This window comes from Lissotriton helveticus, chromosome 2_1 (assembly GCF_964261635.1).
Source record: "Lissotriton helveticus chromosome 2_1, aLisHel1.1, whole genome shotgun sequence".
NCBI classification, from domain to species: Eukaryota; Metazoa; Chordata; class Amphibia; order Caudata; family Salamandridae; genus Lissotriton; species Lissotriton helveticus.
In genome coordinates this window covers 1,632,523,798-1,632,551,423 of record NC_136059.1, presented here as the reverse complement: position 1 = coordinate 1,632,551,423, position 27,626 = coordinate 1,632,523,798, and positions in this window count along the sequence as shown.

Below are 27,626 nucleotides of genomic sequence, written 5' to 3'. Positions count from 1 at the left end.
AATCTTGAGTTTTGGATCCCTAGAAGCATGAAAATGACGATAAAGATGCTCATTTTATCTCCAAAAGTGATGATCCACCTCTGAGAGTCAAAATTAGTTGAAAGATGAACATTTTCAAAAGGGACTATTTCGGTCATCTCAGAGCTATTTCATCAGGTCGCGGGTCATCGATCGTTTTGCATGAAAAATTGAACGTTCTCGCATGAACATTAATTTACTCTAAATGTTGTTTATATCTCTTCCCGCAGTGAATAAACATGTTTTAAGCCCTCGAAGTGAGCATTTGGGCCTTTTTAAGTCACTTTTAACCATGAGCCAAATCTTGTGTTTTGGCTCCCTAGAAGCATGAAAATGACTATAAAGATGCTCATTTTAGCTCCAAAAGTGATGATCCACCTCTGAGAGTAAAAATTAGTTGAAAGATGAACATTTTCAAAACGTACCATTTTGGTCATCTCAGAGCAATTTCATCAGGTCGCGGGTCAATGATCGTTTTGCATGAAAAATTGAACGTTCTCGCATGAACATTAATTTACTCTAAATGTTGTTTATATCTCTTCCCGCAGTGAATAAACACGTTTTAAGCCCTCGAAGTGAGCATTTGGGCCTTTTTAAGTCACTTTTAACCATGAGCCAAATCTTGTGTTTTGGCTCCCTAGAAGCATGAAAATGACTATAAAGATGCTCATTTTAGCTCCAAAAGTGATGATCCACCTCTGAGAGTCAAAATTAGTTGAAAGATGAAAATTTTCAAAACGGACCATTTTGGTCATCTCGGAGCAATTTCATCAGGTCGCGGGTCATCGATCGTTTTGCATGAAAAATTGAATGTTCTTGCATGAACATTAATTTACTCTAAATGTTGTTTATATCTCTTCCTGCATTGAATAAACACGCTTTAAGCCCTCAAAGTGAGCATTTGGGCCTTTTTAAGTCACTTTTAACCATGAGCCAAATCTTGAGTTTTGGCTCCCTAGAAGTATGAAAATGACGATAAAGATGCTCATTTTATCTCCAAAAGTGATGATCCACCTCTGAGAGTCAAAATTAGTTGAAAGATGAACATTTTCAAAACGGACTATTTCGGTCATCTCAGAGCAATTTCATCAGGTCGCGGGTCATCGATCGTTTTGCATGAAAAATTGAACGTTCTCGCATGAACAATAATTTACTCTAAATGTTGTTTATATCTCTTCCCGCAGTGACTAAACACGTTTTAAGCCCTCGAAGTGAGCATTTAGGTCCTTTTAAGTCACTTGTACCCATGAGCCAAATCTTGAGTTTTGGCTCCCTAGAAGCATGAAAATGACCCTAGAATGCTCCCTAGAAGCATGAAAATTACGATAAAGATGCTCATTTTATCTCCAAAAGTGATGATCCACCTCTGAAAGTCAGAATTAGTTGAAATATGGAAGGTTTTAAAAACGGACCATTTTGGTCATCTCGGAGCAATTTCATCAGGTCGCGGGTCATCGATCTTTTTGCATGAAAAATTGAACGTTCTCGCATGAACATTAATTTACTCTAAATGTTGTTTATATCCCTTCCCGCAGTGAATAAACACGTTTTAAGCCCTCGAAGTGAGCATTTGGGTCCTTTTAATTCACTTTTAACCATGAGACAAATCTTGAGTTTTGGCTCCTTAGAAGCATGAAAATGACGATAAAGATGCTCATTTTATCTCCAAAAGTGATGATCCACCTCTGAAAGTCAGAATTAGTTAAAAGATGGAAGATTTTAAAACGGACCATTTTGGTCATCTCAGAGCAATTTCATCAGGTCGCGAGTCATCGATCGTTTTGCATGAAAAATTGAACGTTCTCGCATGAACATTAATTTACTCTAAATGTTGTTTATATCTCTTCCCGCAGTGAATAAACACGTTTTAAGCCCTCGAAATGAGCATTTGGGCCTTTTTAAGTCACTTTTAACCATGAGCCAAATCTTGAGTTTTGGCTCCCTAGAAGCATGAAAATGACGACAAAGATGCTCATTTTATCTCCAAAAGTGATGATCCACCTCTGAGAGTCAAAATTAGTTGAAAGATGAACATTTTCAAAACGGACTATTTTGGTCATCTCAGAGCAATTTCATCAGGTCGCGGGGTCATCGATCGTTTTGCATGAAAAATTGAACGTTCTCGCATGAACATTAATTTACTCTAAATGTTGTTTATATCTCTTCCCGCAGTGAATAAACACGTTTTAAGCCCTCGAAGTGAGCATTTGGGTCCTTTTAATTCACTTTTAACCATGAGACAAATCTTGAGTTTTGGCTCCTTAGAAGCATGAAAATGACGATAAAGATGCTCATTTTATCTCCAAAAGTGATGATACACCTCTGAGAGTCAAAATTAGTTGAAAGATGAACATTTTCAAAACGGACTATTTCGGTCATCTCAGAGCAATTTCATCAGGTCGCGGGTCATCGATCGTTTTGCATGAAAAATTGAACGTTCTCGCATGAACATTAATTTACTCTAAATGTTGTTTATATCTCTTCCCGCAGTGAATAAACACGTTTTAAGCCCTCGAAGTGAGCATTTGGGCCTTTTTAAGTCACTTTTAACCATGAGCCAAATCTTGAGTTTTGGCTCCCTAGAAGCATGAAAATGACGACAAAGATGCTCATTTTATCTCCAAAAGTGATGATCCACCTCTGAGAGTCAAAATTAGTTGAAAGATGAACATTTTCAAAACGGACTATTTTGGTCATCTCAGAGCAATTTCATCAGGTCGCGGGGTCATCGATCGTTTTGCATGAAAAATTGAACGTTCTCGCATGAACATTAATTTACTCTAAATGTTGTTTATATCTCTTCCCGCAGTGAATAAACACGTTTTAAGCCCTCGAAGTGAGCATTTGGGTCCTTTTAATTCACTTTTAACCATGAGACAAATCTTGAGTTTTGGCTCCTTAGAAGCATGAAAATGACGATAAAGATGCTCATTTTATCTCCAAAAGTGATGATCCACCTCTGAGAGTCAAAATTAGTTGAAAGATGAACATTTTCAAAAGGGACTATTTCGGTCATCTCAGAGCTATTTCATCAGGTCGCGGGTCATCGATCGTTTTGCATGAAAAATTGAAAGTTCTTGCATGAACATTAATTTACTCTAAATGTTGTTTATATCTCTTCCCGCAGTGAATAAACATGTTTTAAGCCCTCGAAGTGAGCATTTGGGCCTTTTTAAGTCACTTTTAAACATGAGCCAAATCTTGAGTTTTGGATCCCTAGAAGCATGAAAATGACGATAAAGATGCTCATTTTATCTCCAAAAGTGATGATCCACCTCTGAGAGTCAAAATTAGTTGAAAGATGAACATTTTCAAAAGGGACTATTTCGGTCATCTCAGAGCTATTTCATCAGGTCGCGGGTCATCGATCGTTTTGCATGAAAAATTGAACGTTCTCGCATGAACATTAATTTACTCTAAATGTTGTTTATATCTCTTCCCGCAGTGAATAAACATGTTTTAAGCCCTCGAAGTGAGCATTTGGGCCTTTTTAAGTCACTTTTAACCATGAGCCAAATCTTGTGTTTTGGCTCCCTAGAAGCATGAAAATGACTATAAAGATGCTCATTTTAGCTCCAAAAGTGATGATCCACCTCTGAGAGTAAAAATTAGTTGAAAGATGAACATTTTCAAAACGTACCATTTTGGTCATCTCAGAGCAATTTCATCAGGTCGCGGGTCAATGATCGTTTTGCATGAAAAATTGAACGTTCTCGCATGAACATTAATTTACTCTAAATGTTGTTTATATCTCTTCCCGCAGTGAATAAACACGTTTTAAGCCCTCGAAGTGAGCATTTGGGCCTTTTTAAGTCACTTTTAACCATGAGCCAAATCTTGTGTTTTGGCTCCCTAGAAGCATGAAAATGACTATAAAGATGCTCATTTTAGCTCCAAAAGTGATGATCCACCTCTGAGAGTCAAAATTAGTTGAAAGATGAAAATTTTCAAAACGGACCATTTTGGTCATCTCGGAGCAATTTCATCAGGTCGCGGGTCATCGATCGTTTTGCATGAAAAATTGAATGTTCTTGCATGAACATTAATTTACTCTAAATGTTGTTTATATCTCTTCCTGCATTGAATAAACACGCTTTAAGCCCTCAAAGTGAGCATTTGGGCCTTTTTAAGTCACTTTTAACCATGAGCCAAATCTTGAGTTTTGGCTCCCTAGAAGTATGAAAATGACGATAAAGATGCTCATTTTATCTCCAAAAGTGATGATCCACCTCTGAGAGTCAAAATTAGTTGAAAGATGAACATTTTCAAAACGGACTATTTCGGTCATCTCAGAGCAATTTCATCAGGTCGCGGGTCATCGATCGTTTTGCATGAAAAATTGAACGTTCTCGCATGAACAATAATTTACTCTAAATGTTGTTTATATCTCTTCCCGCAGTGACTAAACACGTTTTAAGCCCTCGAAGTGAGCATTTAGGTCCTTTTAAGTCACTTGTACCCATGAGCCAAATCTTGAGTTTTGGCTCCCTAGAAGCATGAAAATGACCCTAGAATGCTCCCTAGAAGCATGAAAATTACGATAAAGATGCTCATTTTATCTCCAAAAGTGATGATCCACCTCTGAAAGTCAGAATTAGTTGAAATATGGAAGGTTTTAAAAACGGACCATTTTGGTCATCTCGGAGCAATTTCATCAGGTCGCGGGTCATCGATCGTTTTGCATGAAAAATTGAACGTTCTCGCATGAACATTAATTTACTCTAAATGTTGTTTATATCTCTTCCCGCAGTGAATAAACACGTTTTAAGCCCTCGAAGTGAGCATTTGGGTCCTTTTAAGTCACTTTTACCCATGAGCCAAATCTTGAGTTTTGGCTCCCTAGAAGCATGAAAATGACTATAAAGATGCTCGTTTTAGCTCCAAAAGTGATGATCCACCTCTGAGAGTAAAAATTAGTTGAAAGATGAACATTTTCAAAACGGACCATTTTGGTCATCTCAGAGCAATTTCATCAGGTCGCGGGTCAATGATCGTTTTGCATGAAAAATTGAACGTTCTCGCATGAACATTATTTTACTCTAAATGTTGTTTATATCTCTTCCCGCAGTGAATAAACACGTTTAAGCCCTCGAAGTGAGCATTTGGGCCTTTTTAAGTCACTTTTTACGATGAGCCAAATCTTGAGTTTTGGCTCCCTAGAAGCATGAAAATGACAATAAAGATGCTCATTTTATCTCCAAAAGTGATGATACACCTCTGAGAGTCAAAATTAGTTGAAAGATGAACATTTTCAAAACGGACTATTTTGGTCATCTCAGAGCAATTTCATCAGGTCGCGGGTTATCGATCGTTTTGCATGAAAAATTGAACGTTCTCGCATGAACATTAATTTACTCTAAATGTTGTTTATATCTCTTCCCGCAGTGAATAAACACGTTTTAAGCCCTCGAAGTGAGCATTTGGGTCCTTTTAATTCACTTTTAACCATGAGACAAATCTTGAGTTTTGGCTCCTTAGAAGCATGAAAATGACGATAAAGATGCTCATTTTATCTCCAAAAGTGATGATCCACCTCTGAGAGTCAAAATTAGTTGAAAGATGAACATTTTCAAAACGGACTATTTCGGTCATCTCAGAGCAATTTCATCAGGTCGCGGGTCATCGATCGTTTTGCATGAAAAATTGAACGTTCTCGCATGAACATTAATGTACTCTAAATGTTGTTTATATCTCTTCCCGCAGTGAATAAACACGTTTTAAGCCCTCGAAGTGAGCATTTGGGCCTTTTTAAGTCACTTTTAACCATGAGCCAAATCTTGAGTTTTGGCTCCCTAGAAGCATGAAAATGACGACAAAGATGCTCATTTTATCTCCAAAAGTGATGATCCACCTCTGAGAGTCAAAATTTGTTAAAAGATGAACATTTTCAAAACGGACTATTTTGGTCATCTCAGAGCAATTTCATCAGGTCGCGGGGTCATCGATCGTTTTGCATGAAAAATTGAACGTTCTCGCATGAACATTAATTTACTCTAAATGTTGTTTATATCTCTTCCCGCAGTGAATAAACACGTTTTAAGCCCTCGAAGTGAGCATTTGGGTCCTTTTAATTCACTTTTAACCATGAGACAAATCTTGAGTTTTGGCTCCTTAGAAGCATGAAAATGACGATAAAGATGCTCATTTTATCTCCAAAAGTGATGATCCACCTCTGAGAGTCAAAATTAGTTGAAAGATGAACATTTTCAAAAGGGACTATTTCGGTCATCTCAGAGCTATTTCATCAGGTCGCGGGTCATCGATCGTTTTGCATGAAAAATTGAACGTTCTCGCATGAACATTAATTTACTCTAAATGTTGTTTATATCTCTTCCCGCAGTGAATAAACACGTTTTAAGCCCTCGAAGTGAGCATTTGGGCCTTTTTAAGTCACTTTTAACCATGAGCCAAATCTTGAGTTTTGGCTCCCTAGAAGCATGAAAATGACGACAAAGATGCTCATTTTATCTCCAAAAGTGATGATCCACCTCTGAGAGTCAAAATTAGTTGAAAGATGAACATTTTCAAAACGGACTATTTTGGTCATCTCAGAGCAATTTCATCAGGTCGCGGGGTCATCGATCGTTTTGCATGAAAAATTGAACGTTCTCGCATGAACATTAATTTACTCTAAATGTTGTTTATATCTCTTCCCGCAGTGAATAAACACGTTTTAAGCCCTCGAAGTGAGCATTTGGGCCTTTTTAAGTCACTTTTAACCATGAGCCAAATCTTGTGTTTTGGCTCCCTAGAAGCATGAAAATGACTATAAAGATGCTCATTTTAGCTCCAAAAGTGATGATCCACCTCTGAGAGTAAAAATTAGTTGAAAGATGAACATTTTCAAAACGTACCATTTTGGTCATCTCAGAGCAATTTCATCAGGTTGCGGGTCATTGATCGTTTTGCATGAAAAATTGAACGTTCTCGCATGAACATTATTTTACTCTAAATGTTGTTTATATCTCTTCCCGCAGTGAATAAACACGTTTAAGCCCTCGAAGTGAGCATTTGGGCCTTTTTAAGTCACTTTTTACCATGAGCCAAATCTTGAGTTTTGGCTCCCTAGAAGCATGAAAATGACAATAAAGATGCTCATTTTATCTCCAAAAGTGATGATACACCTCCGAGAGTCAAAATTAGTTGAAAGATGAACATGTTCAAAACTGACTATTTTGGTCATCTCAGAGCAATTTCATCAGGTCGCGGGTCATCGATCGTTTTGCATGAAAAATTGAACGTTCTCGCATGAACATTAATTTACTCTAAATGTTGTTTATATCCCTTCCCGCAGTGAATAAACACGTTTTAAGCCCTCGAAGTGAGCATTTGGGTCCTTTTAATTCACTTTTAACCATGAGACAAATCTTGAGTTTTGGCTCCTTAGAAGCATGAAAATGACGATAAAGATGCTCATTTTATCTCCAAAAGTGATGATCCACCTCTGAAAGTCAGAATTAGTTAAAAGATGGAAGATTTTAAAACGGACCATTTTGGTCATCTCAGAGCAATTTCATCAGGTCGCGAGTCATCGATCGTTTTGCATGAAAAATTGAACGTTCTCGCATGAACATTAATTTACTCTAAATGTTGTTTATATCTCTTCCCGCAGTGAATAAACACGTTTTAAGCCCTCGAAATGAGCATTTGGGCCTTTTTAAGTCACTTTTAACCATGAGCCAAATCTTGAGTTTTGGCTCCCTAGAAGCATGAAAATGACGACAAAGATGCTCATTTTATCTCCAAAAGTGATGATCCACCTCTGAGAGTCAAAATTAGTTGAAAGATGAACATTTTCAAAACGGACTATTTTGGTCATCTCAGAGCAATTTCATCAGGTCGCGGGGTCATCGATCGTTTTGCATGAAAAATTGAACGTTCTCGCATGAACATTAATTTACTCTAAATGTTGTTTATATCTCTTCCCGCAGTGAATAAACACGTTTTAAGCCCTCGAAGTGAGCATTTGGGCCTTTTTAAGTCACTTTTAACCATGAGCCAAATCTTGAGTTTTGGCTCCCTAGAAGTATGAAAATGACGATAAAGATGCTCATTTTATCTCCAAAAGTGATGATCCACTTCTGAAAGTCAGAATTAGTTGAAAGATGGAAGGTTTTAAAACGGACCATTTGGTCATCTCAGAGCAATTTCATCAGGTCGCGGGTCATCGATCGTTTTGCATGAAAAATTGAACGTTCTCGCATGAACAATAATTTACTCTAAATGTTGTTTATATCTCTTCCCGCAGTGAATAAACACGTTTTAAGCCCTCGAAGTGAGCATTTGGGTCCTTTTAAGTCACTTTTACCCATGAGCCAAATCTTGAGTTTTGGCTCCCTAGAAGCATGAAAATGACTATAAAGATGCTCGTTTTAGCTCCAAAAGTGATGATCCACCTCTGAGAGTAAAAATTAGTTGAAAGATGAACATTTTCAAAACGGACCATTTTGGTCATCTCAGAGCAATTTCATCAGGTCGCGGGTCAATGATCGTTTTGCATGAAAAATTGAACGTTCTCGCATGAACATTATTTTACTCTAAATGTTGTTTATATCTCTTCCCGCAGTGAATAAACACGTTTAAGCCCTCGAAGTGAGCATTTGGGCCTTTTTAAGTCACTTTTTACGATGAGCCAAATCTTGAGTTTTGGCTCCCTAGAAGCATGAAAATGACAATAAAGATGCTCATTTTATCTCCAAAAGTGATGATACACCTCTGAGAGTCAAAATTAGTTGAAAGATGAACATTTTCAAAACGGACTATTTTGGTCATCTCAGAGCAATTTCATCAGGTCGCGGGTCATCGATCGTTTTGCATGAAAAATTGAACGTTCTCGCATGAACATTAATTTACTCTAAATGTTGTTTATATCTCTTCCCGCAGTGAATAAACACGTTTTAAGCCCTCGAAGTGAGCATTTGGGTCCTTTTAATTCACTTTTAACCATGAGACAAATCTTGAGTTTTGGCTCCTTAGAAGCATGAAAATGACGATAAAGATGCTCATTTTATCTCCAAAAGTGATGATACACCTCTGAGAGTCAAAATTAGTTGAAAGATGAACATTTTCAAAACGGACTATTTCGGTCATCTCAGAGCAATTTCATCAGGTCGCGGGTCATCGATCGTTTTGCATGAAAAATTGAACGTTCTCGCATGAACATTAATTTACTCTAAATGTTGTTTATATCTCTTCCCGCAGTGAATAAACACGTTTTAAGCCCTCGAAGTGAGCATTTGGGCCTTTTTAAGTCACTTTTAACCATGAGCCAAATCTTGAGTTTTGGCTCCCTAGAAGCATGAAAATGACGACAAAGATGCTCATTTTATCTCCAAAAGTGATGATCCACCTCTGAGAGTCAAAATTAGTTGAAAGATGAACATTTTCAAAACGGACTATTTTGGTCATCTCAGAGCAATTTCATCAGGTCGCGGGGTCATCGATCGTTTTGCATGAAAAATTGAACGTTCTCGCATGAACATTAATTTACTCTAAATGTTGTTTATATCTCTTCCCGCAGTGAATAAACACGTTTTAAGCCCTCGAAGTGAGCATTTGGGTCCTTTTAATTCACTTTTAACCATGAGACAAATCTTGAGTTTTGGCTCCTTAGAAGCATGAAAATGACGATAAAGATGCTCATTTTATCTCCAAAAGTGATGATCCACCTCTGAGAGTCAAAATTAGTTGAAAGATGAACATTTTCAAAAGGGACTATTTCGGTCATCTCAGAGCTATTTCATCAGGTCGCGGGTCATCGATCGTTTTGCATGAAAAATTGAAAGTTCTTGCATGAACATTAATTTACTCTAAATGTTGTTTATATCTCTTCCCGCAGTGAATAAACATGTTTTAAGCCCTCGAAGTGAGCATTTGGGCCTTTTTAAGTCACTTTTAAACATGAGCCAAATCTTGAGTTTTGGATCCCTAGAAGCATGAAAATGACGATAAAGATGCTCATTTTATCTCCAAAAGTGATGATCCACCTCTGAGAGTCAAAATTAGTTGAAAGATGAACATTTTCAAAAGGGACTATTTCGGTCATCTCAGAGCTATTTCATCAGGTCGCGGGTCATCGATCGTTTTGCATGAAAAATTGAACGTTCTCGCATGAACATTAATTTACTCTAAATGTTGTTTATATCTCTTCCCGCAGTGAATAAACATGTTTTAAGCCCTCGAAGTGAGCATTTGGGCCTTTTTAAGTCACTTTTAACCATGAGCCAAATCTTGTGTTTTGGCTCCCTAGAAGCATGAAAATGACTATAAAGATGCTCATTTTAGCTCCAAAAGTGATGATCCACCTCTGAGAGTAAAAATTAGTTGAAAGATGAACATTTTCAAAACGTACCATTTTGGTCATCTCAGAGCAATTTCATCAGGTCGCGGGTCAATGATCGTTTTGCATGAAAAATTGAACGTTCTCGCATGAACATTATTTTACTCTAAATGTTGTTTATATCTCTTCCCGCAGTGAATAAACACGTTTAAGCCCTCGAAGTGAGCATTTGGGCCTTTTTAAGTCACTTTTTACCATGAGCCAAATCTTGAGTTTTGGCTCCCTAGAAGCATGAAAATGACAATAAAGATGCTCATTTTATCTCCAAAAGTGATGATACACCTCTGAGAGTCAAAATTAGTTGAAAGATGAACATTTTCAAAACTGACTATTTTGGTCATCTCAGAGCAATTTCATCAGGTCGCGGGTCATCGATCGTTTTGCATGAAAAATTGAACGTTCTCGCATGAACATTAATTTACTCTAAATGTTGTTTATATCTCTTCCCGCAGTGAATAAACACGTTTTAAGCCCTTGAAGTGAGCATTTGGGTCCTTTTAATTCACTTTTAACCATGAGACAAATCTTGAGTTTTGGCTCCTTAGAAGCATGAAAATGACGATAAAGATGCTCATTTTATCTCCAAAAGTGATGATCCACCTCTGAAAGTCAGAATTAGTTGAAAGATGGAAGATTTTAAAACGGACCATTTTGGTCATCTCAGAGCAATTTCATCAGGTCGCGAGTCATCGATCGTTTTGCATGAAAAATTGAACGTTCTCGCATGAACATTAATTTACTCTAAATGTTGTTTATATCTCTTCCCGCAGTGAATAAACACGTTTTAAGCCCTCGAAGTGAGCATTTGGGCCTTTTTAAGTCACTTTTAACCATGAGCCAAATCTTGAGTTTTGGCTCCCTAGAAGCATGAAAATGACGACAAAGATGCTCATTTTATCTCCAAAAGTGATGATCCACCTCTGAGAGTCAAAATTAGTTTAAAGATGAACATTTTCAAAACGGACTATTTTGGTCATCTCAGAGCAATTTCATCAGGTTGCGGGGTCATCGATCGTTTTGCATGAAAAATTGAACGTTCTCGCATGAACATTAATTTACTCTAAATGTTGTTTATATCTCTTCCCGCAGTGAATAAACACGTTTTAAGCCCTCGAAGTGAGCATTTGGGCCTTTTTAAGTCGCTTTTAACCATGAGCCAAATCTTGAGTTTTGGCTCCCTAGAAGTATGAAAATGACGATAAAGATGCTCATTTTATCTCCAAAAGTGATGATCCACTTCTGAAAGTCAGAATTAGTTGAAAGATGGAAGGTTTTAAAACGGACCATTTGGTCATCTCAGAGCAATTTCATCAGGTCGCGGGGTCATCGATCGTTTTGCATGAAAAATTGAACGTTCTCGCATGAACAATAATTTACTCTAAATGTTGTTTATATCTCTTCCCGCAGTGAATAAACATGTTTTAAGCCCTCGAAGTGAGCATTTGGGTCCTTTTAAGTCACTTTTACCCATGAGCCAAATCTTGAGTTTTGGCTCCCTAGAAGCATGAAAATGACTATAAAGATGCTCGTTTTAGCTCCAAAAGTGATGATCCACCTCTGAGAGTAAAAACTTAGTTGAAAGATGAACATTTTCAAAACGGACCATTTTGGTCATCTCAGAGCAATTTCATCAGGTCGCGGGTCAATGATCGTTTTGCATGAAAAATTGAACGTTCTCGCATGAACATTATTTTACTCTAAATGTTGTTTATATCTCTTCCCGCAGTGAATAAACACGTTTAAGCCCTCGAAGTGAGCATTTGGGCCTTTTTAAGTCACTTTTTACGATGAGCCAAATCTTGAGTTTTGGCTCCCTAGAAGCATGAAAATGACAATAAAGATGCTCATTTTATCTCCAAAAGTGATGATACACCTCTGAGAGTCAAAATTAGTTGAAAGATGAACATTTTCAAAACGGACCATTTTGGTCATCTCAGAGCAATTTCATCAGGTCGCGGGGTCATCGATCGTTTTGCATGAAAAATTGAACGTTCTCGCATGAACATTAATTTACTCTAAATGTTGTTTATATCTCTTCCCGCAGTGAATAAACACGTTTTAAGCCCTCGAAGTGAGCATTTGGGCCTTTTTAAGTCACTTTTAACCATGAGCCAAATCTTGTGTTTTGGCTCCCTAGAAGCATGAAAATGACTATAAAGATGCTCATTTTAGCTCCAAAAGTGATGATCCACCTCTGAGAGTCAAAATTAGTTGAAAGATGAAAATTTTCAAAACGGACCATTTTGGTCATCTCGGAGCAATTTCATCAGGTCGCGGGTCATCGATCGTTTTGCATGAAAAATTGAATGTTCTTGCATGAACATTAATTTACTCTAAATGTTGTTTATATCTCTTCCTGCATTGAATAAACACGTTTTAAGCCCTCAAAGTGAGCATTTGGGCCTTTTTAAGTCACTTTTAACCATGAGCCAAATCTTGAGTTTTGGCTCCCTAGAAGTATGAAAATGACGATAAAGATGCTCATTTTATCTCCAAAAGTGATGATCCACCTCTGAGAGTCAAAATTAGTTGAAAGATGAACATTTTCAAAACGGACTATTTCGGTCATCTCAGAGCAATTTCATCAGGTCGCGGGTCATCGATCGTTTTGCATGAAAAATTGAACGTTCTCGCATGAACAATAATTTACTCTAAATGTTGTTTATATCTCTTCCCGCAGTGACTAAACACGTTTTAAGCCCTCGAAGTGAGCATTTAGGTCCTTTTAAGTCACTTGTACCCATGAGCCAAATCTTGAGTTTTGGCTCCCTAGAAGCATGAAAATGAACCTAGAATGCTCCCTAGAAGCATGAAAATTACGATAAAGATGCTCATTTTATCTCCAAAAGTGATGATCCACCTCTGAAAGTCAGAATTAGTTGAAATATGGAAGGTTTTAAAAACGGACCATTTTGGTCATCTCGGAGCAATTTCATCAGGTCGCGGGTCATCGATCGTTTTGCATGAAAAATTGAACGTTCTCGCATGTACATTAATTTACTCTAAATGTTGTTTATATCTCTTCCCGCAGTGAATAAACACGTTTTAAGCCCTCAAAGTGAGCATTTGGGTCCTTTTAAGTCACTTTTACCCATGAGCCAAATCTTGTGTTTTGGCTCCCTAGAAGCATGAAAATGACTATAAAGATGCTCATTTTAGCTCCAAAAGTGATGATCCACCTCTGAGAGTAAAAATTAGTTGAAAGATGAACATTTTCAAAACTGACCATTATGGGCATCTCAGAGCAATTTCATCAGGTCGTTGGTCAACGATCGTTTTGCATGAAAAATTGAACGTTCTCGCATGAACATTATTTTACTCTAAATGTTGTTTATATCTCTTCCCGCAGTGAATAAACACGTGTTAAGCCCTCGAAGTGAGCATTTGGGCCTTTTTAAGTCACTTTTAACCATGAGCCAAATCTTGAGTTTTGGCTCCCTAGAAGCATGAAAATGACGATAAAGATGCTCATTTTATCTCCAAAAGTGATGATCCACCTCTGAGAGTCAAAATTAGTTGAAAGATGAAAATTTTCAAAACGGACCATTTTGGTCATCTCGGAGCAATTTCATCAGGTCGCGGGTCATCGATCGTTTTGCATGAAAAATTGAACGTTCTTGCATGAACATTAATTTACTCTGAATGTTGTTTATATCTTTTCCTGCATTGAATAAACACGTTTTAAGCCCTCAAAGTGAGCATTTGGGCCTTTTTAAGTCACTTTTAACCATGAGCCAAATCTTGAGTTTTGGCTCCCTAGAAGTATGAAAATGACGATAAAGATGCTCATTTTATCTCCAAAAGTGATGATCCACTTCTGAAAGTCAGAATTAGTTGAAAGATGGAAGGTTTTAAAACGGACCATTTGGTCATCTCAGAGCAATTTCATCAGGTTGCGGGTCATCGATCGTTTTGCATGAAAAATTGAACGTTCTCGCATGAACAATAATTTACTCTAAATGTTGTGTATATCTCTTCCCGCAGTGAATAAACACGTTTTAAGCCCTCAAAGTGAGCATTTGGGTCCTTTTAAGTCACTTTTACCCATGAGCCAAATCTTGAGTTTTGGCTCCCTAGAAGCATGAAAATGACTATAAAGATGCTCGTTTTAGCTCCAAAAGTGATGATCCACCTCTGAGAGTAAAAATTAGTTGAAAGATGAACATTTTCAAAACGGACCATTTTGGTCATCTCAGAGCAATTTCATCAGGTCGCGGGTCAATGATCGTTTTGCATGAAAAATTGAACGTTCTCGCATGAACATTATTTTACTCTAAATGTTGTTTATATCTTTTCCCGCAGTGAATAAACACGTTTAAGCCCTCGAAGTGAGCATTTGGGCCTTTTTAAGTCACTTTTTACCATGAGCCAAATCTTGAGTTTTGGCTCCCTAGAAGCATGAAAATGACAATAAAGATGCTCATTTTATCTCCAAAAGTGATGATACACCTCTGAGTCAAAATTAGTTGAAAGATGAACATTTTCAAAACTGACTATTTTGGTCATCTCAGAGCAATTTCATCAGGTCGCGGGTCATCGATCGTTTTGCATGAAAAATTGAACGTTCTCGCATGAACATTAATTTACTCTAAATGTTGTTTATATCTCTTCCCGCAGTGAATAAACACGTTTTAAGCCCTCGAAGTGAGCATTTGGGTCCTTTTAATTCACTTTTAACCATGAGACAAATCTTGAGTTTTGGCTCCTTAGAAGCATGAAAATGACGATAAAGATGCTCATTTTATCTCCAAAAGTGATGATCCACCTCTGAAAGTCAGAATTAGTTGAAAGATGGAAGATTTTAAAATCGACCATTTTGGTCATCTCAGAGCAATTTCATCAGGTCGCGAGTCATCCATCGTTTTGCATGAAAAATTGAACGTTCTCGCATGAACATTAATTTACTCTAAATGTTGTTTATATCTCTTCCCGCAGTGAATAAACACGTTTTAAGCCCTCGAAGTGAGCATTTGGGCCTTTTTAAGTCACTTTTAACCATGAGCCAAATCTTGAGTTTTGGCTCCCTAGAAGCATGAAAATGACGACAAAGATGCTCATTTTATCTCCAAAAGTGATGATCCACCTCTGAGAGTCAAAATTAGTTGAAAGATGAACATTTTCAAAACGGACTATTTTGGTCATCTCAGAGCAATTTCATCAGGTCGCGGGGTCATCGATCGTTTTGCATGAAAAATTGAACGTTCTCGCATGAACATTAATTTACTCTAAATGTTGTTTATATCTCTTCCCGCAGTGAATAAACACGTTTTAAGCCCTCGAAGTGAGCATTTGGGCCTTTTTAAGTCACTTTTAACCATGAGCCAAATCTTGAGTTTTGGCTCCCTAGAAGTATGAAAATGACGATAAAGATGCTCATTTTATCTCCAAAAGTGATGATCCACTTCTGAAAGTCAGAATTAGTTGAAAGATGGAAGGTTTTAAAACGGACCATTTGGTCATCTCAGAGCAATTTCATCAGGTCGCGGGTCATCGATCGTTTTGCATGAAAAATTGAACATTCTCGCATGAACAATAATTTACTCTAAATGTTGTTTATATCTCTCCCCTTAGTGAATAAACACGTTTTAAGCCCTCGAAGTGAGCATTTGGGTCCTTTTAAGTCACTTTTACCCATGAGCCAAATCTTGAGTTTTGGCTCCCTAGAAGCATGAAAATGACTATAAAGATGCTCGTTTTAGCTCCAAAAGTGATGATCCACCTCTGAGAGTAAAAATTAGTTGAAAGATGAACATTTTCAAAACGGACCATTTTGGTCATCTCAGAGCAATTTCATCAGGTCGCGGGTCAATGATCGTTTTGCATGAAAAATTGAACGTTCTCGCATGAACATTATTTTACTCTAAATGTTGTTTATATCTCTTCCCGCAGTGAATAAACACGTTTAAGCCCTCGAAGTGAGCATTTGGGCCTTTTTAAGTCACTTTTTACGATGAGCCAAATCTTGAGTTTTGGCTCCCTAGAAGCATGAAAATGACAATAGAGATGCTCATTTTATCTCCAAAAGTGATGATACACCTCTGAGAGTCAAAATTAGTTGAAAGATGAACATTTTCAAAACGGACTATTTTGGTCATCTCAGAGCAATTTCATCAGGTCGCGGGTCATCGATCGTTTTGCATGAAAAATTGAACGTTCTCGCATGAACATTAATTTACTCTAAATGTTGTTTATATCTCTTCCCGCAGTGAATAAACACGTTTTAAGCCCTCGAAGTGAGCATTTGGGTCCTTTTAATTCACTTTTAACCATGAGACAAATCTTGAGTTTTGGCTCCTTAGAAGCATGAAAATGACGATAAAGATGCTCATTTTATCTCCAAAAGTGATGATCCACCTCTGAGAGTCAAAATTAGTTGAAAGATGAACATTTTCAAAACGGACTATTTTGGTCATCTCAGAGCAATTTCATCAGGTCGCGGGGTCATCGATCGTTTTGCATGAAAAATTGAACGTTCTCGCATGAACATTAATTTACTCTAAATGTTGTTTATATCTCTTCCCGCAGTGAATAAACACGTTTTAAGCCCTCGAAGTGAGCATTTGGGCCTTTTTAAGTCACTTTTAACCATGAGCCAAATCTTGTGTTTTGGCTCCCTAGAAGCATGAAAATGGCTATAAAGATGCTCATTTTAGCTCCAAAAGTGATGATCCACCTCTGAGAGTAAAAATTAGTTGAAAGATGAACATTTTCAAAACGTACCATTTTGGTCATCTCAGAGCAATTTCATCAGGTCGCGGGTCAATGATCGTTTTGCATGAAAAATTGAACGTTCTCGCATGAACATTAATTTACTCTAAATGTTGTTTATATCTCTTCCCGCAGTGAATAAACACGTTTTAAGCCCTCGAAGTGAGCATTTGGGTCCTTTTAAATCACTTTTAACCATGAGACAAATCTTGAGTTTTGGCTCCTTAGAAGCATGAAAATGACGATAAAGATGCTCATTTTATCTCCAAAAGTGATGATCCACCTCTGAAAGTCAGAATTAGTTGAAAGATGGAAGATTTTAAAACGGACCATTTTGGTCATCTCAGAGCAATTTCATCAGGTCGCGAGTCATCGATCGTTTTGCATGAAAAATTGAACGTTCTCGCATGAACATTAATTTACTCTAAATGTTGTTTATATCTCTTCCCGCAGTGAATAAACACGTTTTAAGCCCTCGAAGTGAGCATTTGGGCCTTTTTAAGTCACTTTTAACCATGAGCCAAATCTTGAGTTTTGGCTCCCTAGAAGCATGAAAATGACGACAAAGATGCTCATTTTATCTCCAAAAGTGATGATCCACCTCTGAGAGTCAAAATTAGTTGAAAGATGAACATTTTCAAAACGGACTATTTTGGTCATCTCAGAGCAATTTCATCAGGTCGCGGGGTCATCGATCGTTTTGCATGAAAAATTGAACGTTCTCGCATGAACATTAATTTACTCTAAATGTTGTTTATATCTCTTCCCGCAGTGAATAAACACGTTTTAAGCCCTCGAAGTGAGCATTTGGGCCTTTTTAAGTCACTTTTAACCATGAGCCAAATCTTGAGTTTTGGCTCCCTAGAAGTATGAAAATGACGATAAAGATGCTCATTTTATCTCCAAAAGTGATGATCCACTTCTGAAAGTCAGAATTAGTTGAAAGATGGAAGGTTTTAAAACGGACCATTTGGTCATCTCAGAGCAATTTCATCAGGTCGCGGGTCATCGATCGTTTTGCATGAAAAATTGAACGTTCTCGCATGAACAATAATTTACTCTAAATGTTGTTTATATCTCTTCCCGCAGTGAATAAACACGTTTTAAGCCCTCGAAGTGAGCATTTGGGTCCTTTTAAGTCACTTTTACCCATGAGCCAAATCTTGAGTTTTGGCTCCCTAGAAGCATGAAAATGACTATAAAGATGCTCGTTTTAGCTCCAAAAGTGATGATCCACCTCTGAGAGTAAAAATTAATTGAAAGATGAACATTTTCAAAACGGACCATTTTGGTCATCTCAGAGCAATTTCATCAGGTCGCGGGTCAATGATCGTTTTGCATGAAAAATTGAACGTTCTCGCATGAACATTATTTTACTCTAAATGTTGTTTATATCTCTTCCCGCAGTGAATAAACACGTTTAAGCCCTCGAAGTGAGCATTTGGGCCTTTTTAAGTCACTTTTTACGATGAGCCAAATCTTGAGTTTTGGCTCCCTAGAAGCATGAAAATGACAATAAAGATGCTCATTTTATCTCCAAAAGTGATGATACACCTCTGAGAGTCAAAATTAGTTGAAAGATGAACATTTTCAAAACGGACTATTTTGGTCATCTCAGAGCAATTTCATCAGGTCGCGGGTCATCGATCGTTTTGCATGAAAAATTGAACGTTCTCGCATGAACATTAATTTACTCTAAATGTTGTTTATATCTCTTCCCGCAGTGAATAAACACGTTTTAAGCCCTCGAAGAGAGCATTTGGGTCCTTTTAATTCACTTTTAACCATGAGACAAATCTTGAGTTTTGGCTCCTTAGAAGCATGAAAATGACGATAAAGATGCTCATTTTATCTCCAAAAGTGATGATCCACCTCTGAGAGTCAAAATTAGTTGAAAGATGAACATTTTCAAAAAGGACTATTTCGGTCATCTCAGAGCAATTTCATCAGGTCGCGGGTCATCGATCGTTTTGCATGAAAAATTGAACGTTCTCGCATGAACATTAATTTACTCTAAATGTTGTTTATATCTCTTCCCGCAGTGAATAAACACGTTTTAAGCCCTCGAAGTGAGCATTTGGGCCTTTTTAAGTCACTTTTAACCATGAGCCAAATCTTGAGTTTTGGCTCCCTAGAAGCATGAAAATGACGACAAAGATGCTCATTTTATCTCCAAAAGTGATGATCCACCTCTGAGAGTCAAAATTAGTTGAAAGATGAACATTTTCAAAACAGACTATTTTGGTCATCTCAGAGCAATTTCATCAGGTCGCGGGGTCATCGATCGTTTTGCATGAAAAATTGAACGTTCTCGCATGAACATTAATTTACTCTAAATGTTGTTTATATCTCTTCCCGCAGTGAATAAACATGTTTTAAGCCCTCGAAGTGAGCATTTGGGCCTTTTTAAGTCACTTTTAACCATGAGCCAAATCTTGTGTTTTGGCTCCCTAGAAGCATGAAAATGACTATAAAGATGCTCATTTTAGCTCCAAAAGTGATGATCCACCTCTGAGAGTCAAAATTAGTTGAAAGATGAACATTTTCAAAACGGACTATTTCGGTCATCTCAGAGCAATTTCATCAGGTCGCGGGTCATCGATCGTTTTGCATGAAAAATTGAACGTTCTCGCATGAACAATAATTTACTCTAAATGTTGTTTATATCTCTTCCCGCAGTGACTAAACACGTTTTAAGCCCTCGAAGTGAGCATTTGGATCCTTTTAAGTCACTTTTAACCATGAGCCAAATCTTGAGTTTTGGCTCCCTAGAAGCATGAAAATGACTATAAAGATGCTCATTTTAGCTCCAAAAGTGATGATCCACCTCTGAGAGTAAAAATTAGTTGAAATATGAACATTTTCAAAATGGACCATTTTGGTCATCTCAGAGCAATTTCATCAGGTCGCGGGTCATCGATCGTTTTGCATGAAAAATTGAACGTTCTTGCATGAACATTAATTTACTCTAAATGTTGTTTATATCTCTTCCCGCAGTGAATAAACACGTTTTAAGCCCTCGAAGTGAGCATTTGGGTCCTTTTAATTCACTTTTAACCATGAGCCAAATCTTGAGTTTTGGCTCCTTAGAAGCATGAAAATGACGATAAAGATGCTCATTTTATCTCCAAAAGTGATGATCCACCTCTGAAAGTCAGAATTAGTTGAAAGATGGACATTTTCAAAATGGACCATTTTGGTCATCTCAGAGCAATTTCATCAGGTCGCGGGTCAACGATCGTTTTGCATGAAAAATTGAACGTTCTCGCATGTACATTAATTTACTCTAAATGTTGTTTATATCTCTTCCCGCAGTGAATAAACACGTTTTAAGCCCTCAAAGTGAGCATTTGGGTCCTTTTAAGTCACTTTTACCCATGAGCCAAATCTTGTGTTTTGGCTCCCTAGAAGCATGAAAATGACTATAAAAATGCTCATTTTAGCTCCAAAAGTGATGATCCACCTCTGAGAGTCAAAATTAGTTAAAAGATGAAAATTTTCAAAACGGACCATTTTGGTCATCTCGGAGCAATTTCATCAGGTCGCGGGTCATCGATCGTGTTGCATGAAAAATTGAACGTTCTTGCATGAACATTAATTTACTCTAAATGTTGTTTATATCTCTTCCTGCATTGAATAAACACGTTTTAAGCCCTCAAAGTGAGCATTTGGGCCTTTTTAAGTCACTTTTAACCATGAGCCAAATCTTGAGTTTTGGCTCCCTAGAAGTATGAAAATGACGATAAAGATGCTCATTTTATCTCCAAAAGTGATGATCCACCTCTGAGAGTCAAAATTAGTTGAAAGATGAACATTTTCAAAACGGACTATTTCGGTCATCTCAGAGCAATTTCATCAGGTCGCGGGTCATCGATCGTTTTGCATGAAAAATTGAACGTTCTCGCATGAACAATAATTTACTCTAAATGTTGTTTATATCTCTTCCCGCAGTGACTAAACACGTTTTAAGCCCTCGAAGTGAGCATTTGGGTCCTTTTAATTCACTTTTAACCATGAGCCAAATCTTGAGTTTTGGCTCCCTAGAAGCATGAAAATGACAATAAAGATGCTAATTTTATCTCCAAAAGTGATGATACACCTCTGAGAGTGAAAATTAGTTGAAAGATGGAAGGTTATTTAAACGGACCATTTTGGGTCATCTCAGAGCAATTTCATCAGGGCGCGGGTCATCGATCGTTTTGCATGAAAAATTGAACGTTCTCGCATGAACAATAATTTACTCTAAATGTTGTTTATATCTCTTCCCGCAGTGAATAAACACGTTTTAAGCCCTCAAAGTGAGCATTTGGGTCCTTTTAAGTCACTTGTACCCATGAGCCAAATCTTGAGTTTTGGCTCCTTAGAAGCATGAAAATGACGATAGAGATGCTCATTTTATCTCCAAAAGTGATGATCCACCTCTGAAAGTCAGAATTAGTTGAAAGATGGACATTTTCAAAATGGACCATTTTGGTCATCTCAGAGCAATTTCATCAGGTCGCGGGTCAACGATCGTTTTGCATGAAAAATTGAACGTTCTCGCATGAACATTATTTTACTCTAAATGTTGTTTATACATCTTCCCGCAGTGAATAAACACGTTTTAAGCCCTCGAAGTGAGCATTTGGGCCTTTTTAAGTCACTTTTAACTATGAGCCAAATCTTGAGTTTTGGCTCCTTAGAAGCATGAAAATGACGATAAAGATGCTCATTTTATCTCCAAAAGTGATGATCCACCTCTGAGAGTCAAAATTAGTTGAAAGATGAACATTTTCAAAACGGATTATTTCGGTCATCTCAGAGCAATTTCATCAGGTCGCGGGTCATCGATCGTTTTGCATGAAAAATTGAACGTTCTCGCATGAACATTAATTTACTCTAAATGTTGTTTATATCTCTTCCCGCAGTGAATAAACACGTTTTAAGCCCTCGAAGTGAGCATTTGGGCCTTTTTAAGTCACTTTTAACCATGAGCCAAATATTGAGTTTTGGCTCCCTAGAAGCATGAAAATGACGATAAAGATGCTCATTTTATCTCCAAAAGTGATGATCCACCTCTGAGAGTCAAAATTAGTTGAAAGATGAACATTTTCAAAAAGGACTATTTCGGTCATCTCAGAGCAATTTCATCAGGTCGCGGGTCATCGATCGTTTTGCATGAAAAATTGAACGTTCTCGCATGAACATTAATTTACTCTAAATGTTGTTTATATCTCTTCCCGCAGTGAATAAACACGTTTTAAGCCCTCGAAGTGAGCATTTGGGCCTTTTTAAGTCACTTTTAACCATGAGCCAAATCTTGAGTTTTGGCTCCCTAGAAGCATGAAAATGACGACAAAGATGCTCATTTTATCTCCAAAAGTGATGATCCACCTCTGAGAGTCAAAATTAGTTGAAAGATGAACATTTTCAAAACGGACTATTTTGGTCATCTCAGAGCAATTTCATCAGGTCGCGGGGTCATCGATCGTTTTGCATGAAAAATTGAACGTTCTCGCATGAACATTAATTTACTCTAAATGTTGTTTATATCTCTTCCCGCAGTGAATAAACATGTTTTAAGCCCTCGAAGTGAGCATTTGGGCCTTTTTAAGTCACTTTTAACCATGAGCCAAATCTTGTGTTTTGGCTCCCTAGAAGCATGAAAATGACTATAAAGATGCTCATTTTAGCTCCAAAAGTGATGATCCACCTCTGAGAGTCAAAATTAGTTGAAAGATGAAAATTTTCAAAACGGACCATTTTGGTCATCTCGGAGCAATTTCATCAGGTCGCGGGTCATCGATCGTTTTGCATGAAAAATTGAATGTTCTTGCATGAACATTAATTTACTCTAAATGTTGTTTATATCTCTTCCTGCATTGAATAAACACGTTTTAAGCCCTCAAAGTGAGCATTTGGGCCTTTTTAAGTCACTTTTAACCATGAGCCAAATCTTGAGTTTTGGCTCCCTAGAAGTATGAAAATGACGATAAAGATGCTCATTTTATCTCCAAAAGTGATGATCCACCTCTGAGAGTCAAAATTAGTTGAAAGATGAACATTTTCAAAACGGACTATTTCGGTCATCTCAGAGCAATTTCATCAGGTCGCGGGTCATCGATCGTTTTGCATGAAAAATTGAACGTTCTCGCATGAACAATAATTTACTCTAAATGTTGTTTATATCTCTTCCCGCAGTGACTAAACACGTTTTAAGCCCTCGAAGTGAGCATTTGGGTCCTTTTAAGTCACTTTTAACCATGAGCCAAATCTTGAGTTTTGGCTCCCTAGAAGCATGAAAATGACTATAAAGATGCTCATTTTAGCTCCAAAAGTGATGATCCACCTCTGAGAGTAAAAATTAGTTGAAATATGAACATTTTCAAAATGGACCATTTTGGTCATCTCAGAGCAATTTCATCAGGTCGCGGGTCATCGATCGTTTTGCATGAAAAATTGAACGTTCTTGCATGAACATTAATTTACTCTAAATGTTGTTTATATCTCTTCCCGCAGTGAATAAACACGTTTTAAGCCCTCGAAGTGAGCATTTGGGTCCTTTTAATTCACTTTTAACCATGAGCCAAATCTTGAGTTTTGGCTCCTTAGAAGCATGAAAATGACGATAAAGATGCTCATTTTATCTCCAAAAGTGATGATCCACCTCTGAAAGTCAGAATTAGTTGAAAGATGGACATTTTCAAAATGGACCATTTTGGTCATCTCAGAGCAATTTCATCAGGTCGCGGGTCAACGATCGTTTTGCATGAAAAATTGAACGTTCTCGCATGTACATTAATTTACTCTAAATGTTGTTTATATCTCTTCCCGCAGTGAATAAACACGTTTTAAGCCCTCAAAGTGAGCATTTGGGTCCTTTTAAGTCACTTTTACCCATGAGCCAAATCTTGTGTTTTGGCTCCCTAGAAGCATGAAAATGACTATAAAAATGCTCATTTTAGCTCCAAAAGTGATGATCCACCTCTGAGAGTCAAAATTAGTTAAAAGATGAAAATTTTCAAAACGGACCATTTTGGTCATCTCGGAGCAATTTCATCAGGTCGCGGGTCATCGATCGTGTTGCATGAAAAATTGAACGTTCTTGCATGAACATTAATTTACTCTAAATGTTGTTTATATCTCTTCCTGCATTGAATAAACACGTTTTAAGCCCTCAAAGTGAGCATTTGGGCCTTTTTAAGTCACTTTTAACCATGAGCCAAATCTTGAGTTTTGGCTCCCTAGAAGTATGAAAATGACGATAAAGATGCTCATTTTATCTCCAAAAGTGATGATCCACCTCTGAGAGTCAAAATTAGTTGAAAGATGAACATTTTCAAAACGGACTATTTCGGTCATCTCAGAGCAATTTCATCAGGTCGCGGGTCATCGATCGTTTTGCATGAAAAATTGAACGTTCTCGCATGAACAATAATTTACTCTAAATGTTGTTTATATCTCTTCCCGCAGTGACTAAACACGTTTTAAGCCCTCGAAGTGAGCATTTGGGTCCTTTTAATTCACTTTTAACCATGAGCCAAATCTTGAGTTTTGGCTCCCTAGAAGCATGAAAATGACAATAAAGATGGTAATTTTATCTCCAAAAGTGATGATACACCTCTGAGAGTGAAAATTAGTTGAAAGATGGAAGGTTATTTAAACGGACCATTTTGGGTCATCTCAGAGCAATTTCATCAGGGCGCGGGTCATCGATCGTTTTGCATGAAAAATTGAACGTTCTCGCATGAACAATAATTTACTCTAAATGTTGTTTATATCTCTTCCCGCAGTGAATAAACACGTTTTAAGCCCTCAAAGTGAGCATTTGGGTCCTTTTAAGTCACTTGTACCCATGAGCCAAATCTTGAGTTTTGGCTCCTTAGAAGCATGAAAATGACGATAGAGATGCTCATTTTATCTCCAAAAGTGATGATCCACCTCTGAAAGTCAGAATTAGTTGAAAGATGGACATTTTCAAAATGGACCATTTTGGTCATCTCAGAGCAATTTCATCAGGTCGCGGGTCAACGATCGTTTTGCATGAAAAATTGAACGTTCTCGCATGAACATTATTTTACTCTAAATGTTGTTTATACATCTTCCCGCAGTGAATAAACACGTTTTAAGCCCTCGAAGTGAGCATTTGGGCCTTTTTAAGTCACTTTTAACTATGAGCCAAATCTTGAGTTTTGGCTCCTTAGAAGCATGAAAATGACGATAAAGATGCTCATTTTATCTCCAAAAGTGATGATCCACCTCTGAGAGTCAAAATTAGTTGAAAGATGAACATTTTCAAAACGGACTATTTCGGTCATCTCAGAGCAATTTCATCAGGTCGCGGGTCATCGATCGTTTTGCATGAAAAATTGAACGTTCTCGCATGAACATTAATTTACTCTAAATGTTGTTTATATCTCTTCCCGCAGTGAATAAACACGTTTTAAGCCCTCGAAGTGAGCATTTGGGCCTTTTTAAGTCACTTTTAACCATGAGCCAAATCTTGAGTTTTGGCTCCCTAGAAGCATGAAAATGACGACAAAGATGCTCATTTTATCTCCAAAAGTGATGATCCACCTCTGAGAGTCAAAATTAGTTGAAAGATGAACATTTTCAAAACGGACTATTTTGGTCATCTCAGAGCAATTTCATCAGGTCGCGGGGTCATCGATCGTTTTGCATGAAAAATTGAACGTTCTCGCATGAACATTAATTTACTCTAAATGTTGTTTATATCTCTTCCCGCAGTGAATAAACACGTTTTAAGCCCTCGAAGTGAGCATTTGGGCCTTTTTAAGTCACTTTTAACCATGAGCCAAATCTTGTGTTTTGGCTCCCTAGAAGCATGAAAATGACTATAAAGATGCTCATTTTAGCTCCAAAAGTGATGATCCACCTCTGAGAGTCAAAATTAGTTGAAAGATGAAAATTTTCAAAACGGACCATTTTGGTCATCTCGGAGCAATTTCATCAGGTCGCGGGTCATCGATCGTTTTGCATGAAAAATTGAATGTTCTTGCATGAACATTAATTTACTCTAAATGTTGTTTATATCTCTTCCTTCATTGAATAAACACGTTTTAAGCCCTCAAAGTGAGCATTTGGGCCTTTTTAAGTCACTTTTAACCATGAGCCAAATCTTGAGTTTTGGCTCCCTAGAAGTATGAAAATGACGATAAAGATGCTCATTTTATCTCCAAAAGTGATGATCCACCTCTGAGAGTCAAAATTAGTTGAAAGATGAACATTTTCAAAACGGACTATTTCGGTCATCTCAGAGCAATTTCATCAGGTCGCGGGTCATCGATCGTTTTGCATGAAAAATTGAACGTTCTCGCATGAACAATAATTTACTCTAAATGTTGTTTATATCTCTTCCCGCAGTGACTAAACACGTTTTAAGCCCTCGAAGTGAGCATTTGGGTCCTTTTAAGTCACTTTTAACCATGAGCCAAATCTTGAGTTTTGGCTCCCTAGAAGCATGAAAATGACTATAAAGATGCTCATTTTAGCTCCAAAAGTGATGATCCACCTCTGAGAGTAAAAATTTGTTGAAATATGAACATTTTCAAAACGGACCATTTTGGTCATCTCAGAGCAATTTCATCAGGTCGCGGGTCATCGATCGTTTTGCATGAAAAATTGAACGTTCTTGCATGAACATTAATTTACTCTAAATGTTGTTTATATCTCTTCCCGCAGTGAATAAACACGTTTTAAGCCCTCGAAGTGAGCATTTGGGTCCTTTTAATTCACTTTTAACCATGAGCCAAATCTTGAGTTTTGGCTCCTTAGAAGCATGAAAATGACGATAAAGATGCTCATTTTATCTCCAAAAGTGATGATCCACCTCTGAAAGTCAGAATTAGTTGAAAGATGGACATTTTCAAAATGGACCATTTTGGTCATCTCAGAGCAATTTCATCAGGTCGCGGGTCAACGATCGTTTTGCATGAAAAATTGAACGTTCCCGCATGTACATTAATTTACTCTAAATGTTGTTTATATCTCTTCCCGCAGTGAATAAACACGTTTTAAGCCCTCAAAGTGAGCATTTGGGTCCTTTTAAGTCACTTTTACCCATGAGCCAAATCTTGTGTTTTGGCTCCCTAGAAGCATGAAAATGACTATAAAAATGCTCATTTTAGCTCCAAAAGTGATGATCCACCTCTGAGAGTCAAAATTAGTTAAAAGATGAAAATTTTCAAAACGGACCATTTTGGTCATCTCGGAGCAATTTCATCAGGTCGCGGGTCATCGATCGTGTTGCATGAAAAATTGAACGTTCTTGCATGAACATTAATTTACTCTAAATGTTGTTTATATCTCTTCCCGCAGTGAATAAACACGTTTTAAGCCCTCGAAGTGAGCATTTGGGTCCTTTTAATTCACTTTTAACCATGAGCCAAATCTTGAGTTTTGGCTCCTTAGAAGCATGAAAATGACGATAAAGATGCTCATGTTATCTCCAAAAGTGATGATCCAATTCTGAAAGTCAGAATTAGTTGAAAGATGGAAGGTTTTAAAACGGACCATTTGGTCATCTCAGAGCAATTTCATCAGGTCGCGGGTCATCGATCGT